Source organism: Myotis nattereri (genome assembly GCF_964212035.1).
Source record: "Myotis nattereri genome assembly, chromosome: 6".
NCBI classification, from domain to species: Eukaryota; Metazoa; Chordata; class Mammalia; order Chiroptera; family Vespertilionidae; genus Myotis; species Myotis nattereri.
Genome location: NC_138081.1, coordinates 82,095,741 through 82,114,729, shown reverse-complemented (window position 1 = coordinate 82,114,729; position 18,989 = coordinate 82,095,741). Strand labels below are relative to the sequence as shown.

General features: G+C 37.2%; 1 protein-coding gene across 2 annotated transcripts in view; it reads right to left on the bottom strand.

Moving 5' to 3' along the window:
* THEMIS (thymocyte selection associated) overlaps positions 1 to 18,989 on the bottom strand; it is a gene marked incomplete at its 5' end in the record, with an annotated part of 134,145 nt that overhangs the window by 35,917 nt on the left and 79,239 nt on the right. The window lies entirely within an intron of this gene.

The following is an 18,989-nucleotide window of genomic DNA, read 5'->3' as shown; positions in this document are numbered from 1 at the left end:
TTCATATTACTGGAATAGGGTTTAAAAGCATAATATACCTAATGCTGATATGTATACTTAGAACATTGAAACTATTTGTTTCAACTCAGTTGATATCCAGCTATTTCTCTATTTTCACAAGTTATTATTTTATTCCCTTCTTTTTCAAGCAATAATATTTTATTAAATACTAGAGGCCCGGTGCATGAGATTTGTGCACTCAAGGGGAGGGTCCCTCAGCCCAGCTTGCACCCTCTCGCAGTCTGGGAGCCCTCGGGGGACATCCTTAATGCTGGCACAGAGGCAGAGGCAGGAGAGGGTCCCACCACCACCACTGCACTCACCAGCAGTGAGCCTAGCTCCTGTGGGAGTGCACTGACCACCAGGGGCAGCTCCTGTGTTGAGCATCTGCACCCTGGTAGTCAGTGTGCATCATAGCGACTGATCGTTCCGCTATTCAGTCGATTTGCATATTTGCCTTTTATTATATAGGATCATTAGGTTTTTTCCCCTCTCTCTCTAACATCCACAAAATACTGCTTCCTTATCAGGGTCAAGATGTCAAGATAGCTGCTGAGGCTCCAGCAATCACAGTCAGTGCAATGCCTGACCTTCAAACTCCCTTTGAGATATTTCTTGGAATTTACATATATCATTTCATGCTTATGTTTAATTTGTTATAACTTTGTCATATAGCCAACCTAGCTGCAAGGGAGGTTAGGAAAGATAGTGTTGCAATGGTAGCCATACCCTCAAAATCAGGGATTCTATATTACAAAGGAGAAGGTACACAAGAATAATTAGAAAACAATTGACAGTCTGCCACATAGCTATTACTCTTCATTATATTCCCATAGTACCTAGTGCTTGAACAAAATAGGTATACAAAATAGGTATACAAAAAATATTTGACTAATTGTATTTTTAAAATTTAATTCAACTGATGTAAGGTTATTCAATTTTGGGAATATAATCTAGAAATGTCAATTCTAGTTTTTATTTATGTAATAAATCAAAGATGTGCTAAAAGACTTTAACAACAGGAATACACTACTTATTAAAACATTTTAATAATACAAAATTGAAAATCACAAATGACCAACAATATAATATAGTATATCCACAAATTATAATACTATGTATAAAAAATGTTGGCTTTATATTAAATGAATTAAATTGATTACAAATCAGATTGAGCACAGGGAAAAAGAACTGAAAGAAGATTTATCAGAATTATTAAGGTAATTAGCTAAATATTGAATTACAGGCAAGTTTATGTTTCTGCTTATTTATCTCTTTTTCAAAATATTTTTTCTACAACAGCATTTATGCACAAAAAACAATTCACATTAAAGTTATTTTTAGATTATACCGGGATAAATAATATCAGCATCAAAAGAGCATAGTGCTCATAATTCATACTGAGTATCTTTTATGCTCCGGTCAAATCATAATGAAGAGACACAAGAAAACCCCATCTTATTTTTTCTTTATTATGTGTTTCCCCACTTTCCTCACATTCTCTCTTAGACATTTCTTTTTATACATAATACACATATCCGTACTATTATATACTTGTACAGAAAACAAGCAAGCTATAAATGAAGAAAAAAAAAAAAGAAAATAAACTTCCAGGGGAACCAAATCAACTCTTAAAAAACTGAAAACAATCTCACAAAAAAAAAGCCACATTATGAGGAGAGCACATACAAAAAGAGACGATGTTTCTGCAAGTGTTTCCTACAATTAGCAAAGCTGTGAACTGGGGCTAATGGCTGGCCAGATCTGCTGGTAGACGATAGTCTCTCTTAGGTAGGTTGCATTTACTTGGATTTATTCACTTGGAGAGTCATCTTTACCAACATACATATCAAGATTTGATGGTCAAATGGAGGTATTATAGTCACCAAAATGTGAATGAGGTTATCTTGTTAAAGTCACAATTTCTCAGAAACTCAATTTCCATTTTAAGCTATACTAATATAATAATGTACTCTTCAGATGCTTAACTGAATTAAAATTTAATATTCACACCTCAAATTATTCACACCTCAAATTATTTCATAATGAAAGCAGCCCTGGATTGAAAGCTGAGAGACGGGAAGTGTCTGTTCTCAGTTCCACTCCTCACTAGACAGTGTGTTCGGGGCTGCCAGCATATCTGTTAATGAAGGAGTGGGATAAAATGAACTCTAAGCCTCATTCAGGTCAACTTTCCATGATTCTCTGAGTATGGCCTCTATAACAATTTCACATGCCAACATATAGCCGTTGGCAAAAATCTCCTCATATGTAAAACCTGGTCCAGCCCTGAGGATATTATGCCTCATTGAATCTAGAGCTCACTGCAGGGTGAAAGCCGTTCTCCTTTTAGCTGGAAAAGCACATAATTATTTAGTCTATGCCCCTCACAGTGTAACTTCTTTAGTCTCCATTGTGCAAATCTGACAAGAGCATAAAGATATATGGGGATTATAAACTGCAAGGAAAACAAGTGAGCTCCAGATTTATTCAAACCCCAGGATTGAATCTCTCAATGTCAAGTTAATGGGAAAGAAAAGTCTTCATGAAACTAGATATGAAGCACTGCACGTTAGCAGCTTATTTTGAAGGAAGATTTGAAACAGAAAAGAATGATTCATGCTCATAAAAAGGCTCTATTACATTTCCAATTCTCCCTTAGGATTTTTGCTTCATGTGCCATATGCCTTCATAGGAAGTGGCATCCTTCATATAGCAAGCAGTAAACCTACAGGTAAGTCTGAAATAGGCACTATGATAAAACCATACACATTTTAGAGAATCTGTAAAAAAGGTTAAGACTCCAATTAAATAATCTTATTCTATAAGACTCTGATGAATCATTACCGGGCCATAGGACTAAATGTGCCGGGACCTTATTAGACTGAAGATGACGCGTAAGCTATAAAATAAGCCCTAAACTATGCTGGACATGCAGCTGAACTGGGAGTTTATTAGAGCATAATACATCATGGAGAATTGCAGCCATTTCCACTGACCACGATACCACCATGTCATGAGTTTTACAGAATGTAGGAATAGATTTGGAGTTTTGAGTAGGTCAAAGTATTAATAAAAAGGTACTTTGCTTGATCATTCCTGAGACACTAATACAGAGTCATTCCTAACCTCTGCTCATTTCTTTATGAAATAGGGTTCCTACCCCCCAGAGCACTAGGACATGCTTATGAGGAATGTTCTACATAGAAAAAGTGTATAATGGCTTCATTATAATCATTGATATTAAGGGGGTATTACCACACTTCTGTCCAGGTGTCAATCAGCCAACTGTATTGGGCCTGGGTTGTAATGAAACAACTAGCCTTACAGGGAGAAAAACTTTACTATTGTCCTATCCTAATTCATACTATTCTAATTACCGTTAGCTTACTTTTTTTTTTTTTTTTTTTTTTTTTTTACTTTTAACTGAAGAGAAAAACAAGGAAATACTATGGCTTATATATCAATCTTTTGAGGTAGGCATACATTTTTGTCATAGCCTTGGCCCGCATAAAAACTTGCCTCTTCATATGCACATTTTAAGTATTTATTTTTATATACTTTAAATTGTATTTTGTATGGTCAGTCTAAAACAGAAAACACAAAACAACTCCGTAATTATAGATACCATTTCATTTGTGTCTGATCACAAATTTTAAACCAGGATGTTAATATATCATTAATACAAGAGCTGTTCTCCTAATAAAAGTTTGAGTTTGGAGTTCCATAGCATTGACACAAAACATAGTCAAACTAGATCTTATTTGATTTGACACAGGAAAAATCTGTTTATTCTAAGATTGGCTAATTACTGATATAATTTTAAGTAAGTGGTTGAAATTTATGGGAAAATTAAAATATGATAAAGAAACTGCTCAGTAATCACTTCACATTATTGAAATGTTTTACAAAGCATAGGTTATACAAGCATTCCCCAACCTACAAAGGGGTTGTATTCCTACACGCGGGTAAAGAGAGTTGAAGAATTTTTCTACCATGTGTGCAGGCTTCTGGACACTCTCATGACAGCTGTTTTAATGTAGATGAACTTTAATACACATAATATTTTCAAATTGATATTTAATACATTATTCTCATAGTAAAATGTATATGTATTTGCAACTCAGGATTCTATGGCTACATAATGCTGTCATAGACCCAGATACTTATTATCTCTCCACTGTGCTGTTCTTAGGGTGTCAGTTCTGTCCACTGGCCAACTGCTCTCATGGTCACACGATAGCTAACAGCGGCACTCAGTAAAATGTTCCTTCACATCCCCTGGGAGACAGGAAAATCTCTTCCTCAGCTAAGGACTGTAATTTCCTCCCTTCAACCTCATTGGCCAACCTTGAGTCTGTGCCTATCTCCCAGACTGATAATGGAGATTAAGAAAGTTACATTAAATATCCTAATATATAAAAACTCTGGGTCCATCACATCCACAACGACCAGAGGCTCGACCTAACGCCCAGGCTGGGCACACAGCAGGCTCTGGTGGGTGGGGATTTGTGGCAGCAGAGACTGGGATGGGGGAGATGGGGCCAGCACTCACACTCACTCACAACTGCACACACGCACAGATACACACAACACTCACCAACTCACAGCCTTTTCTCCCTTTCTTTCCCTCCCTCCCAGCTCACTCTCAGAGCCTGTCTTAGAATGAGGAAACAAAACAGACTGGGCCTGAAGAGGTCTGGATAGAAGGGAGGGCGGGCAGATGGTGCAGAATCCCCACTGACCCCGCTCCCTCCCAGCTGGCAAAGAGGAAGAGGGAGACAGGGAGGCAGGGAGGCCTGAAGGACTGCTGAGAAAAACAGACACAGACTGGGAGAGACTGGGATGGACAGAGGGAAACAAAACAGACTGGATCTGAAGAGGCCTGGATGGAAGGAAGGGCAGGTAGAGGGTTGAGCGGCCCCCACTGGCCCCGCCCCCTCCCAGCCAGCAAAGAGGAAGAGGGGGGCAGGGAGGCAGGGAGGCCTGGAGGACTGCTGAGAGAAACAGAGACAGAGACTGAGCAAGATCAGGCCGGCAGGGGAGGGCAGTTAGGGGTGATCAGGCAGGAAGGCAGAGGCAGTTAGGGGCGATCTGGCAGGCAGCAGGTGAGCAGTTAGGAGACAGCGGTCTCAGATTGCGAGAGGGATGGCCGACTGCCGGTTTAGGCCCGATCCCTGTGGATTGGGCCTAAACCAGCAGTCGGACATCCCCCAAGGGGTCCCCAATTGGAGAGGGTGCAGGCTGGGCTGAGGGGACCTTCACTCCCCCCGCCCCCCATGCACGAATTCCGTGCACTGGAACACTAGTATAAAATAACCTTGGAGCTTGGGACAAAGATTTCAAAAAGGGGAGGGTTATATTAGGAAGAAAAAAGGAAGCAATACATTCTGGACACTCACAATACAGCTTTTGGGATTTGGGAAGCATGGCAGGGCAGACAATAAAAGCAGATGAGGAAAGAATGGTGAATGGCAGCAACTATTCAAATTAGTGAAATGTATATAAATTATCTATTGATAGTTTGTGGAATGTTCATAATATTCATAATAAAATATGTATGTAGGGTTATGTTTCTAGAAAATTATTGCAACTAGTTGGAAAATTTTCCCAAGGAGGCAGGTTAAGAATTATCTTAAAACTCTATTTCATCCATTCTTTTAAAAAAAAAACCCATCCTTAAAAAAATTATGACAGTTTGTTAGTTTGGTAACACATTCTTTGAAGAAAAATCGTGCTCCTCTCATATGCAAGGCATCTTTTCTCCAAAATGGCCAGCATCTACAGAACACCTCTTCCGGGAACATATAATGCTCTCAAACTGTATCTGGCATTACCATCGTCATCACCAATCTGACCCAGGCAACACAATTAGAGGTTATAGCTCATGATAAGCTTTGAATCCCTAAAGAAAAGGGATCTAAATACTTTTAAAATTAAATGTGATTATGAGGGAATGGTTAGTTTGGCTTCCCAGTATAAGCACATTTTGGATTTCTACTATGACAGCAATGGAGATGTCAAAGAACACAAAATGTTTAACATTTCACATATGGATGAAAACATACTTTTAAAAAAAATCCTCACCTGAGAATATTTTCCCATTGATATTTAGAGACTGGAAGAGAGAGGGAAAGACAGAGAGAAGTATCAATGTGAGAGAATATATTGATTAGTTGCCTCCTGCATGAGCTCTGACCAGGGCCTGGGCCAGGGAGGGGCTGCAATCAAGGTATGTGCCCTTGACTAGAATCAAACCCGGGACCCTTCAGTCCACAGGCTAACGCTCTATCCACTGAGCCAAACCGGCTAAGGCAAAAACATACATTTTTTCTCCATCACCTTATAGAATGATGGAAGACATCATAGGACATATAAGATACCATTTTTAAAGGTGTGTGTGTGTGTGTGTGTGTGTGTGTGTGTGTGTGTGTGTTTTAACTTTGGTGTCAACTTACTGTAACTTTTAATTGTATGTTGCATAAATATTCTCCACAAAGTAAAAGCCGAAAATCAGCAACATTCTCATCTTACTTTAGCAATCAATATCCAACACGAACTCAATTCAAAGACAGAAAAGAATTCCTAGAATACAACCAGGTATGTCATTAAAAAATCCCCCCCACCTTTTTTTAAAAGTATTACCATCATTGTCTTTAAAAAGTTAAGAATTTCATTTCCTCCCTGTTTAATTTAACTTTCTAAAAGTCTACATCTAAAAATATCAATATGCAAACAGGTTCTCATTTGTACGACTTTGGAAGAATAATTGTATAGAGCTGCTGTCAGGTTAAAAAGCTAATCACAAATATCCCATTAACTTGTATATTGATGACACAAATGCAACTATAAAATCATAGACAAATTTTACCAAATCTAAGGTTGTTACTAATCAATGTCACTTTTTGCAGCAGCACAAAAGATGAAAACTATTCCTGTATATGACATTTTCTAGCTGAATATACCCATGACTGAATTCAAATGGCTATATGTCCATTGCCTCTAATGCTACTTTTGATAAGATGATAATAAAAATACAGAGATGAAAATGATCAGTCAGAGAAAACATTTCAGAAGACAGTCTGGCACTTGTAAATGAAGCTTTTGGTTTTTCTGTCAGTCAGTTGCACCCTCTAGTATTTTTCACTAATTATTAACTATTTACTAGTATGACAGCTCCTTTATTTAGCTAATGAAATAAAGCTCAGAGTGATAGCATATATTCTGGTACTTTAATATGCTAATCAAATTAACTCAAAAGTGAGTTTTATCAGAGTGGCTCATTGTTTAGTTTTTATGCGGGTGCGGTAATGTCACTTAGAACTACAAAACGTGCCTGCTCATCAGTCCATTTTTTTAAATATCTTAATAGAAAATACCACTACAATTAATCTTGGATTTTTTTCCTGCTAAGTGGACAATATATAATGACTTTTCCCTCATTAGAATGTTTCTGCCAATTTGTGTTTTTGTGGCAAAAACAATAAAAAAAAGTATCATAAAAAAATAATGATTCACCACCTTATTCCAGAAAGAAAAATTTGTATATCAAAAATATCTGTACTGCAAGTCAAAAGAACATTTCCTTATTCCATAGTAGAGCTTTCCAATATCACTTTCTGGGATGAGAGAAATGTTCTATATCTGTGCTATCCATTACACTAGCCATTAGCCACATGTGGCTATTGAGCACTTGAACTGTGACTAGTTGAATTAAGAAACTATCTTTATAATTTCAGCTAATTGAAATTTAAATAGCACCACATGGCTAGTGGCCATATTAGCCATAATGTATGGTGTAATATGTTACTGGATTCTACAATTATTGTCAGGGTTTCTTTTTTTTTTTTCTTTTAATTAAATCTTTATTGTTCAGATTATTACATTTGTTCCTCTTTCCCCCCCCCCATAACTCCCCTCCTCCCAGTTCCAGCCCCACCCTCCGCCCTCACTCCCCACCCACTGTCCTCATCCATAGGTGCACGATTTTTGTCCAGTCTCTTCCCGAATCTCCCACACCCCTTTCCCCCCCCCCCCCAAGAATAGTCAGTCCATCCCCTTTCTATGTCCCTGATTCTATTATAATCAACAGTTCATTCTGTTCATCAAATTATTATTCACTTGATTCTTGGATTCACTTGTTGATAGATGCATATTTGTTGTTCATAATTTGTATCTCTTTACCTTTTTCTTCCTCTTCCTCTTCTTAAAGGATACCTTTCAGCATTTCATATAATCCTGGTTTGGTGGTGATGAACTCCTTTAGCTTTTCCTTATCTGTGAAGCACTTTATCTGACCTTCAATTCTGAATGATAGCTTTGCTGGATAAAGTAATCTTGGTTGTAGGTTCTTGGTATTCATCACTTTGAATATTTCCTGCCACTCCCTTCTGGCCTGCAAAGTTTCTGTTGAGAAATCAGCTGACAGTCGTATGGGTATTCCCTTGTAGGTAACTGAGTTTCTTTCTCTTGCTGTTTTTAAGATTCTCTCTTTATCTTTTGCTCTTGGCATTTTAATTATGATGTGTCTTGGTGTGGTCCTCTTTGGATTCCTTTTGTTTGGGGTTCTCTGCGCTTCTTGGACCTGTAAGTCCATTTCTTTCACCAGGTGGGGGAAGTTTTCTGTCATTATTTCTTCAAATAGGTTTTCAATATCTTGCTCTCTCTCATCTTCTGGCACCCCTATAATTCTGATGTTGGTACGCTTGAAGCTGTCCCAGAGGCTCCTTACACTATCCTCGCATTTTTGGATTCTTTTTTCATTTTGCTTTTCCGGTTGGGTGTTTTTTGCTTCCTCGCATTTCAAATCATTGACTTGATTCTTGCACTCCTCTGGTCTGCTGTCGGGAGTCTGTATAATATTCGTTATTTCAGTCCGTGTATGCTTAATTTCTGGGTGGTTCCCCAATATAAGATCGAGGGTCTCATTAGTTTTCTTGTAGATCTCATTAAGTTTATCGGCGGCTTCTAAACAGTTCTTGAGAGACCTTAAAAGTGTGGTTCTGAACTCTAGATCTTCCATTGACAATTTTGTCCTGTTTTTTTGTCTCCGCATTTTGTTATGCTTCCTTGGTGCACCCCCTAGTGGTCTTTGTTCGCAGTCTTATAGTTAAATCTTGATTGTTGTAGCTAATGCCAGGGAGGGTTTGACCTCCAGGCCAAGTGGCTATGAGAATCAGCTGTGTCAGCAGTGAGAGAACTTCTGTCCTCTAGGGAGGTGCTAATCTAGCCTTTGCCTGAGGCTATCTGGCAAATGCCTCTGTGCAGGGCTTGGGCGGGGCAGGTCGCACAGGATCAACAGGGTGGGCCAGAGAGAGCAGTTATGGCGGCTCTCAGTCCTGTCCCCAGGGGCTCTGCCTCTCTGAGTCCCAGCAATGGCTGCAAACCTCGGAGAGAAAGCTGCACTCGCTCTGACCAAAGCCAGACAGTCCCGCTTCTCCCGTTTGAGTCTGGGTCCCTAAAGACTCGCCCATATCTGGAGCTCAGAGTCTGCGACTCCCTCCCAATTGAAAACGCCAACTGCGCCCTCCGCTGCCAGCCCGCTCCGCACTCCGCACCTCAGAATTTGACTTCAGCACTGAGCCTCCTCTGAGTGTCCGTATGCGTTTCTCTTTCCTCCTAGTTGTAGGACCTCCACTCAGCCAGCGTTCCTGTGGTTCTGGGTGATGTCCCTTCCGTTTTCTGGTTTCACTTTTGAAGTAGTTGTTCAAAGCAGCAAACTCCGGCGTTAACCTATGCCGCCATCTTGGTTCTCTGTCAGGGTTTCTAATGATGTATCTAAGCCTTGGATAATATATATAAATTTATTCTTGAATAGACAAAAATATACTAAATGTGATCAATTCTAAAGGCACTACTATATTTAGGTACTTTATAAGTAAAGATATCATTTCAGTCATTAAGCTAGATAAGAGAGAGAGAGAAAGAGAGAGAGAGAGAGAGAGAGAGAGAGAGAGAGAGAGAGAGAGAGACTATACTAGTCAGCTTAAATTAGTTGTGGTATCAACAATCACCAATTTTTAGTGAGATACAACAATATAGGTTATTTCTTATTCCTGTTACATGTTTTCTTCAGGGCTCAGCTATAGCTAGGCTCTGCGGCCAAGTTGGAGAAGTTACTATTTAGTTCTTAAAAATTTCTTTGTGGAGAGAAGAGTGAATCCATGTATTGACTCTCAATGTGTCCCTTTTCTCAATAAGTCCCAAACTGGCTTTGTTCTTTAATTTATGAATTTGAGAATTAAGAGTTTGAGAAAGACAAACATTTTCCTGACTTCCAGGAATAACTTGTAAAGGAAAAAATCCATTATAAAGGAAAGGAAGAACACTGTTATTTTAGTTTAAGTACATGAACCAATTAACTTCCTAGATCATTAAAATATTTCTGAGCCTTAGTATGTATTATATAGGGTTTCATTGTTTACAGAATGCTTTCATACACATTTCCTTATTGGGTCCCCAAAATCAAGATCTCTGTTGTGATTGTGACTGGACTAGCTAATAAACATGATCCAAAACAAAATTTTACTTTGAATACCCAAAAGAATTGATGGTTGTCTGAGGTAGGTGTTTCTGAGCAATACTAGGCTTTTACATAATAGAATGTTATTATTACAAGGGATTTTAAAACAAAAACAAAAGCAAAAAGTATTTGTCCTAGCTTTGTTACACTCCCTACCTGCCAAGACCCATAAAAAATTTACCTCATGTACTTGCCAGTGACTGAAAATACATAATTAGAGATAGCTTCCTTTAGCTTAAATTTATTCTCTCTTTATATAGATCTGCAATATCCAATATGTCACTACTAGGCACATGTGGCTATCGAATGTTTGAAGTGTGGCTAGTTGGAACTAAGATGTATGTAAATGTAATAGACATATTATATTTTTCAAAATAAAAATAATGTAAATGGTCTCATTAATAATTTCATTTTGATTACACGTAAACCACTCAAGTAAATAATATTCTGTAAATAGGCACATAAAACATGTAAATCAAATTAATATCACCCTGGTTTTTTTTTTTGTGTGTGTGTTTCTTAATATGATTACTAGGAAATTTAAAATTGTATATATCACTCACACTTGTAACTCATATCACTATTAGATAATTCTGAGATAAACAATGATAGACAAATATTATATTTTTAAAAGCTGGTTTAATTAAGGAAGGATAAATGAAAGCATTAAGATATCTATCACCAGTTTAGAAAGACATAGGAAAGTGTGTAACACCATCTCTATCCTAAGATTGGCTGATAGAGTCCCTTACAATTGGTTACACTGACTGAGAGCTTACTAGGTACATGGCATTGTGCATGCTTTCTCTCATTTAATACTCACAAAACCCTATGAGGTAGGTGCTAAAGTCATTTGCAATATATGTTTTCACGGTCATTTGCCAAGAATTAGTTTGTTTTTCCCTTTCATGTGGTCGAAGTTTGCAAACTTGAGGCTTTTTATTTTTATTTTATTCCAGCAGCTTCCCTTTAATTTTGGGATAGAATTAATACTAAAGAAATAGTAAAACATTAAAAAGTAAAAGTGGTTATAAAATGTATGTGTGCAGGAGAACTCTGTGATCAGCAAAATATATAAAATAAACCCCTTATTAGGTGTATAAAAAGATAGAATGGTTTTAGAGAGGGCTTGAATGGGACACTAGTCCACTAACACTTTTCCGTATCTGCCCTTGACTACTTACGACCCCCATATCCTAACATAATGCACTTGGTAAGGATCCAGGTCAGGCCCCAGGGAAGGGTGTTGCTTGCTGGCCTTACCCGAAAGGCAGTGGCGGCACTGGTAATCACATTATGACTCAATAACAGCGTGTGCATTGTCTTTTCACAATCTCTCATTCAACTATTGAGTATTTATATTTTTTAATTTCTTACTTAAAATTTCCAAAAGTCATTCCAATTCTGCTTTTCCTGAAGAGATTAATATAAATGCTGTTTGCTTTGTTCCCTCTCTTTTCTTCTTCCACATGTTAATAAAATTAGACCCCCCCAACTAGAGTTGGAGTTAATGCTTCATTTTGTTCTGACATCTCCATTTGTATTGGACACCACCAGGGAAACCTCATTAACTGGGAATTTCAAAGCTTCATGTAAACTACAAGTGTCCTATTAATCTAATCCTGTTACAAGAGACCCTTGCTTTCTCAAGGAATACCCCCTGAGACTTTCTAGAATTTGCAGTCAAGGATACTATTATATCACATAATTTCTACCTTAAAAATTCAATAATGCAGAATGGGGAAAAAATGTAAGTGGTCTCTTCAGATTCAATGGTTCTGCAAACACAAGGCCAAAATCAGGTACAAAACTATTCAAGAGATAAGAATCACTGCTTTCTTAGGTCTCTTTACTTCCTACCAATAGTATCAGTTGGCTATTTTCTGGAAACTATTTCACAAAGCAACAAAGTTTCATCCTGTCATGATTTTAACTGTGTAGAAGATGATGAAGAGAGAACAATAAAAGCCCAAATTGAGATGAATTGTCTAACTAGGAAAAACGGATGGGAAAGCTTACTATATAGCACTCTAGCTTCAAAGCATAAAAGTCAATTTCAGCTATAAATTACAAATTATTATATCTATTGTTTGCAAAATAATGAAGAGAATGTTGTACTGCCAAATGTAAGGAATTACTCAAGCAATTTAATCAACATTGAATTGTATTACATATATTTATGTGCTAGCTGACCATTACAGTAATCCTTGGATAAAACTGTAATTATTCTTATATAAATCCTCAGTGATTGAGCGTCGCCCATGAAGCAGGAGGTCACGGTTTGATTCCCAGTCAGGGCACATGCCTGGGTTGCAGGCTCGGTCCCCAGTGGGAGGTGTGCAGGAGGCAGCCTATTGATAATTCTTATCATTGATGTTTCTATTTCTCTCCCTTTTCCTTCCTCTCTCTGAAGTCATAAAAAACATATCCTTAAAAAAATCCTTATTGATCATCAATCTAGAGCAAGGCTTTATTAAATGGCAAATGTAGAAACAAACAGATCAAAATTTAGCAACCAGAACAAAACACCTGCTCTCATAACATCTGAAATGACGGTTTAATATTTTCTGCTCATGAGAATTTTAACAAACTCTTAATCAATGTCCAATGGGCCCACTGCATTGCAGTCTTCGCCCTGCTACTGATGCTTACTTCTTGTGATGGCCAACAGGGAATCCCCGATGTGAAATTCATGCATCCTTTGGAGCTTTTTCTGTCTGTTGGATGCAGTAAGTAACAGTTTTATTGAATGGAACATGAACTTAGTAGCATTTGGAAACTTTTGTTTCTAAAATGTTTAATGATTATTTTTTTTGTAAAATAATTGGTTATTAGATACAGAGTTAGCCTTTCTCCCATTCTACTTCCAGGGGGAAAAAAATTCCCTTTTTCAAATAAGCAAAAAATGTAAAATGTAAAGTATGTTCAATAGGTCCAATATAAAAATTGGTGAGTATTTATTAATGGCTTAGGATAGATTCCCGCCCCCCCCCCCCCCAAGTGTTCATAAGTACATCTTTCAATTTCCTCTTTCAATCTTTTTCTCTGAACTACAGCATACACCGGCACACAAACACACAATATTATCTATTTAGTTTTAAGCTAAGCTATTTAATATTGTTTTTTTTTATTCCTACAGGTTATAAATTGGTGGAGGAATATGATGCTTCATTCATTTAATTAAAGAAATATATTTTCAGAGCAAAATAAATGTTAACTAACATTATTTGTATTCCAGAGATTCATCTTCCATCCCTTCTAACTTAAATGCCATGCTGTGTTTCCAGATTCTTAAAAAACTTCATGCACATTTCCCTCCACTTGCCTCTGTCAACCCAGCAAGCTGTTGCTTCTGACTTCAAAGAGTGAATATTTCTGCTTCATCATCAGTTTTGTAGTCTAAAGGGAGGGTTGGCTTACCTAAAAAGAAACCACACTTTCCAGAGCAAACAATAGAATGAGGATACTAATTACTGCTTCCTTTTTATGCCTCTTCCTCCAAGAAGAAAAAGACGAGGGAACTTTCTTTTGTGAAAGAAGAAAGGCAATGTGTGAAAGAGATCTTCGAATAGTATTAACTATACTTTTAAAATTTAGATATTAAAATCACACAACACAATTATCAGCTGAACTAGAGGCCCAGTACATGGATTCGTGAATGGGTGGGGCCCCTCAGCCTGGCCTGTGCCCTCTAGCAACCCGAGACCCCTTGGGGGACGTGGACTGCCGGGTTACAGCCCGATCCTTGAGGGAGGTAGCAGTGCTGAAGTGGCAGGCAGCTGGGGAGGAGCCCCAACCTGGGCGGGCACAACTCCACTGCTGCTCGTCCCAGCGCCCGCTGCACCTGCCGCAGCCTGGTAGCGCTGCTACGAGGTAGGAGAGGCTTCCGCCACCATAGCTATGCTAGCCAGCCATGAGCCCAGCTTCTGGCTGAGCAGTGCTCCTGCTGTGGAAGTGCACTGACCACAAGGGGGCAGCTCCTGTGTTGAGTGCCTGCCCCCTGGTGGTCAATGTGCATCATAGCAACCAGTTGACCAGTCATTCGGTCCTAATGGCCGCTTAGGCTTTTATATATATAGATTACTTATGTATTCAGACAATTACTCAGATCAGATGTTTACCAGTTCCAAAAATAGTAAAATGTTTCTAAATAAAATTTCCTAAGTTACTCAGCTTGTTCTACAAAGTTACCTGCATATAGCTCAATGATGAATGTTAAAAGTATCACTTTTATACATCATATTGGCTTTCCTTTCCATTAACAGCTGCTAATCCTTTTGGTAGTCCTAGTCTTAGCTCCTATGGCATATACTGAATCTTTCTTGCTTACCAAATGGCTAATCCAAAGAATTTTTAACCTTAAACAGCCCAATGTTGAGCTCAATCTAAAATGTAAATATTACAGTGTTTCAAACACATCATCAGAAAACAGCATTCATTTCCAATTCATCTTGCAGACTTTATTAAGTCATTCTCTGAATTTTGGTCAGTTTATGGCTCAGTAGGGAGATGGAAACATTAATTACATTTGGGAGAATTATTTTACTTCTTAAAGTTATATTTCAAATGAAAGGTTTAATGAGGAAAGAAACAGACTAAAATACATCTAAAATTTTTAGGGATCCTATTAAATTGGGTAAAACATTTGAGTTAGTGCTCCTTGGCTTTCTTCACTTTGTCCTAATCAGTAATTAAAGAAGTAATTTTAAACATCTAGGTTATTTGTATATATTATGAATAAGTGAAAAATTAGGTACCAATTTTTGAGAATTTATGTGCTTGGCAGTGTATAAAGTGTTTCAACAATATCTTCTTTGATGTCCCCCAGGAACTTACTAGGCCGATATCATCTCCGTCACTAAATCCATACACTCACGCACTGCTTTCTACTGCCAATCATACTTACTTTTCAGGCTTAAGAAGAGTTCATTTCTGCTCCATTAGATAAAGGACCTTAAAATTACCTTTATTTTCCATAGCAATCACTAATGTCACATTGAAAGTTGGAACTGTGTATGTTTATAATTATTTTTGGTGGGCAAACTTTTTGACTCGAGGGCCACAATGGGTTCTTAAACTGGACCAGAGGGCCGGAACAAAAGCATGGATGGAGTGTTTGTGTGAACTAATATAAATTCAAAGTAAACATCATTACATAAAAGGGTACGGTCTTTTTTTTCAATAGTTTTATTCATTTCAAACTGGCCGGATCCGGCCCGGGGGCCGTAGTTTGCCCACAGCTGGTTTAAACCCTAGAGTTGCACCATGGATTTCCCCCCATTCTTTTGACTTTTGTGTAATTACAAAACACACACACACACACACACACACACACACACACACACACACACATATATATATATATATATTATGCCTTACTTCACTATTTGTCCAGGGTCACTGAAATCAGCATGGTTTGTGTATATCACATTACATATATGTATCAGAATATATATATGATTATATAGAAATGTATAATTCTGTTTTTTGTTTAAAATTTACTTTTTTCACTTAATAATATATCTTGGACACTTTTATTTTTCAATACATCTACATCTGTGTCATTCTTTTAAAAATCCCAATAGTATGGGTATTCTTAGTATATATAATGACTCCTTTATTAATAGAAATCTATAGTTCTTTCATGTGTTGATTTGAAACACAGTAACAACAATTTTTCTTATATGAATGCAGATATGGGGGAATTTTTAGACAGGTGGTAATAAGTGAAACTGCTAGGTTAGAAAGCATTCAGACAACATATAAGAGAATCTGCTTCCTCACACTCTGATTATTGAACTTCTTAACCTTTCTCTTTTTTTCTCCTATTTTTGTCACTTACCGGTGACTTTTGCATATTATTGATTTTTAATGAGATTAAGAAGTGTTTCACATATTTATTGGTCATTTGTAGTTCTGTAAATTTTTTATTTATACCATTTGTTCATTTTTTCTTCAGGAAATAAGTGTTAATCTGTTCACTGAGGATATTTAAGGAAGAGTCCTTATATCTGAGCTAATAAAGCACTTTCTTAATAATTTAATTGCTTAAAGATTAAGCATTTGAAATTATACTCTAGAAAAATAAAGCTTGAATGTGATTGTTTCATTTTTGTATAGCAAGATTCACTCAAATATTTCCTGTTTCTGTCATTTCATAGACCACATTCTTCTCTTGAGTAAGTATTCTTGCCAACAGATTCTAATTCCTATGGCCTTTTTTAAAACAACAACAACAACAACATAGCAATATCTTTAAAAATCTAATGTCATTATGATGTTTACATTCCCAGAGAAGTCTAAAACTGCACAAAGTTCTAGTGCATGATTTAGAAGTCTAATCTTATATTTAGGCAGTTCACTAAAAGTGAGGGGGAGACTCAGTCTTCAAGGAATTCTTATTCTGTAAGAAGTAAAACTTGTTTATTAGACTTCTCTTGGCTCTGTCAGTCATCATCTACTTAGCATAAAAATGAAGTTATGCTAAATCAAGTAGATAGCACTGGATAAGTTCCAGAATTCAATGTCTGCATGTGTATAAGTATATGCTGATTCAAACTTAAGTACCTAAAGCCTGTAAGTTACTTTTTGAATGATCTGAGGATAGAAAAGTAATTAAAAAGCTAGAGGTAATCTCAAGATTTTTGCTGACAAGGGAACAGAACATTAGCTTGAAATGCGCTTCCTCAGGGAACATGGCAAAGAATGTAGCTTTTTATAGTGGTCTCATAATTCGGCTAATGTAGAGCCATTGAGATCCACAGAATGTTTTTGGAGTGCCAACTTATAAAAGAGTAGCTGTTTCTCATCATCATACATACTCCTGATATATTTCTGCATGGCTAGTAAGCCAAATTCTAATGCTAGAAACTTCCAGAAGAAGAAGGATTAGATTTTTAGAACATGTTTAGGCTTCTTTACCCCATTTTGTACCATTAAAATGAGCACACTGTTAAAAATACTCAGAGATCTCTTAAAAACACTTTATGTATTTAAAAAATTATCTTCTTTCCTGCTACTGATAAATAGCTACAAATATAAACTTCCACTAAAGGATTTTGAAAGATTTTTAAAATAGCAACAGGAAGATTATAAATATTTTCCTCCCAAACATGACATCTGGTATCTTCTTCCCTGCTAAGATCTATAAGTGGCTTAAACTGTCACTTAACTTTGTCAAAAGCAACCTTAGGTAAGAAGCCAAACAACCTAAAGAATAATAGTTAATACAGCAACAACTGTACAAGACTCTAATATTAGTGGCTTTGCATTTGACTGCCAGAAAAAGTTAAGGCTAGCTCAAGTTCAATGAGAGAAAAATTACAAGTAGCCAATCTATTATCTTTTACTCTATGTAATCTTATGTCCTTATACAGAGTGTCTTCTATGATTGTCTCAGTTATCTATTCTGCATAACAAATCACTCCAAAAGTTACTGGTTTAAAGCAACATTATGTTATCACCTTCACCATCCTATGAATCATGTAGGCTAGAGTTCCCTGTGATGTCTTCTGCATCTGCAGATGGCTTACTACATGCCTGGCACTTGGGTGAAGTTGAGGTTAGTTAGAGAGAACCTCTTCTTGATCTGAAGACCATGAAATAGAGAAATAAGCTATATGCCCTGACTTACCCAACATACAATGGGGAGACAGAATCAGGAGCACCTTAATAGACACTTCTATTAAAAAGCAGGAATAAACTGGCCAGTGTGGCTCAGTGGTTGAGTATCGACCTATGAACCAGGAGGTCACGGTTTGACTCCTGGACAGGGTACATGGCCAGGTTGCAAGGCTCAATCCCCAGTCAGGGGTGTGCAGGAGGCAACCAATCAATGTTTCTCTCTCATCACTGATGATTCTCTCTCTCTCTCCCTCTCTGAAATCAATAAAAATATTTTAAAAAATATATTTTTTAAAAAACAGGAATAATGGAAGCAACATAGAAGTCACTGATCTGAAATTAATCAGATCCAGAGGAACACAAGTTGCCATTTATCTTTGCTCATAAGAAAGGGAGTATGTTGAGTAGGACTCAAATATGTTCCCTGGGAGTTGTTTCTTGGCTACTGGCCTAATGCTCTGGACCCTTGAAACTATCCTCTGAGTCATCTTTTTCTTAAGAAAAGGCCTAAAATTACAGAGTAGTGTTCTCAGCCTACTTCCCGCTAGTAAGAAGTTTATGGGTTCAAAGCCTTTTTGTTTTGAAGGGTCTGATCCTTTCAGTTTAAGTTGGTATAATTCTTTCAAAATCTATAAATTTGTAATGTATAAATTATAATCAAATGATTTTGATTATAAAAGAAGTTTTTCTTTTATAAAAGAAGTTCATCTTCAAGAACTTTGTCAACGGAGAAAAGAAATCAAACTGACAACTTGCTTAAAAATCATGAAGTTTGCCAAGTGTATGCCAAACTATTAACCACTTATTTTTACCTTTTATGGAAAAACTGCCTTTAACCAATGAG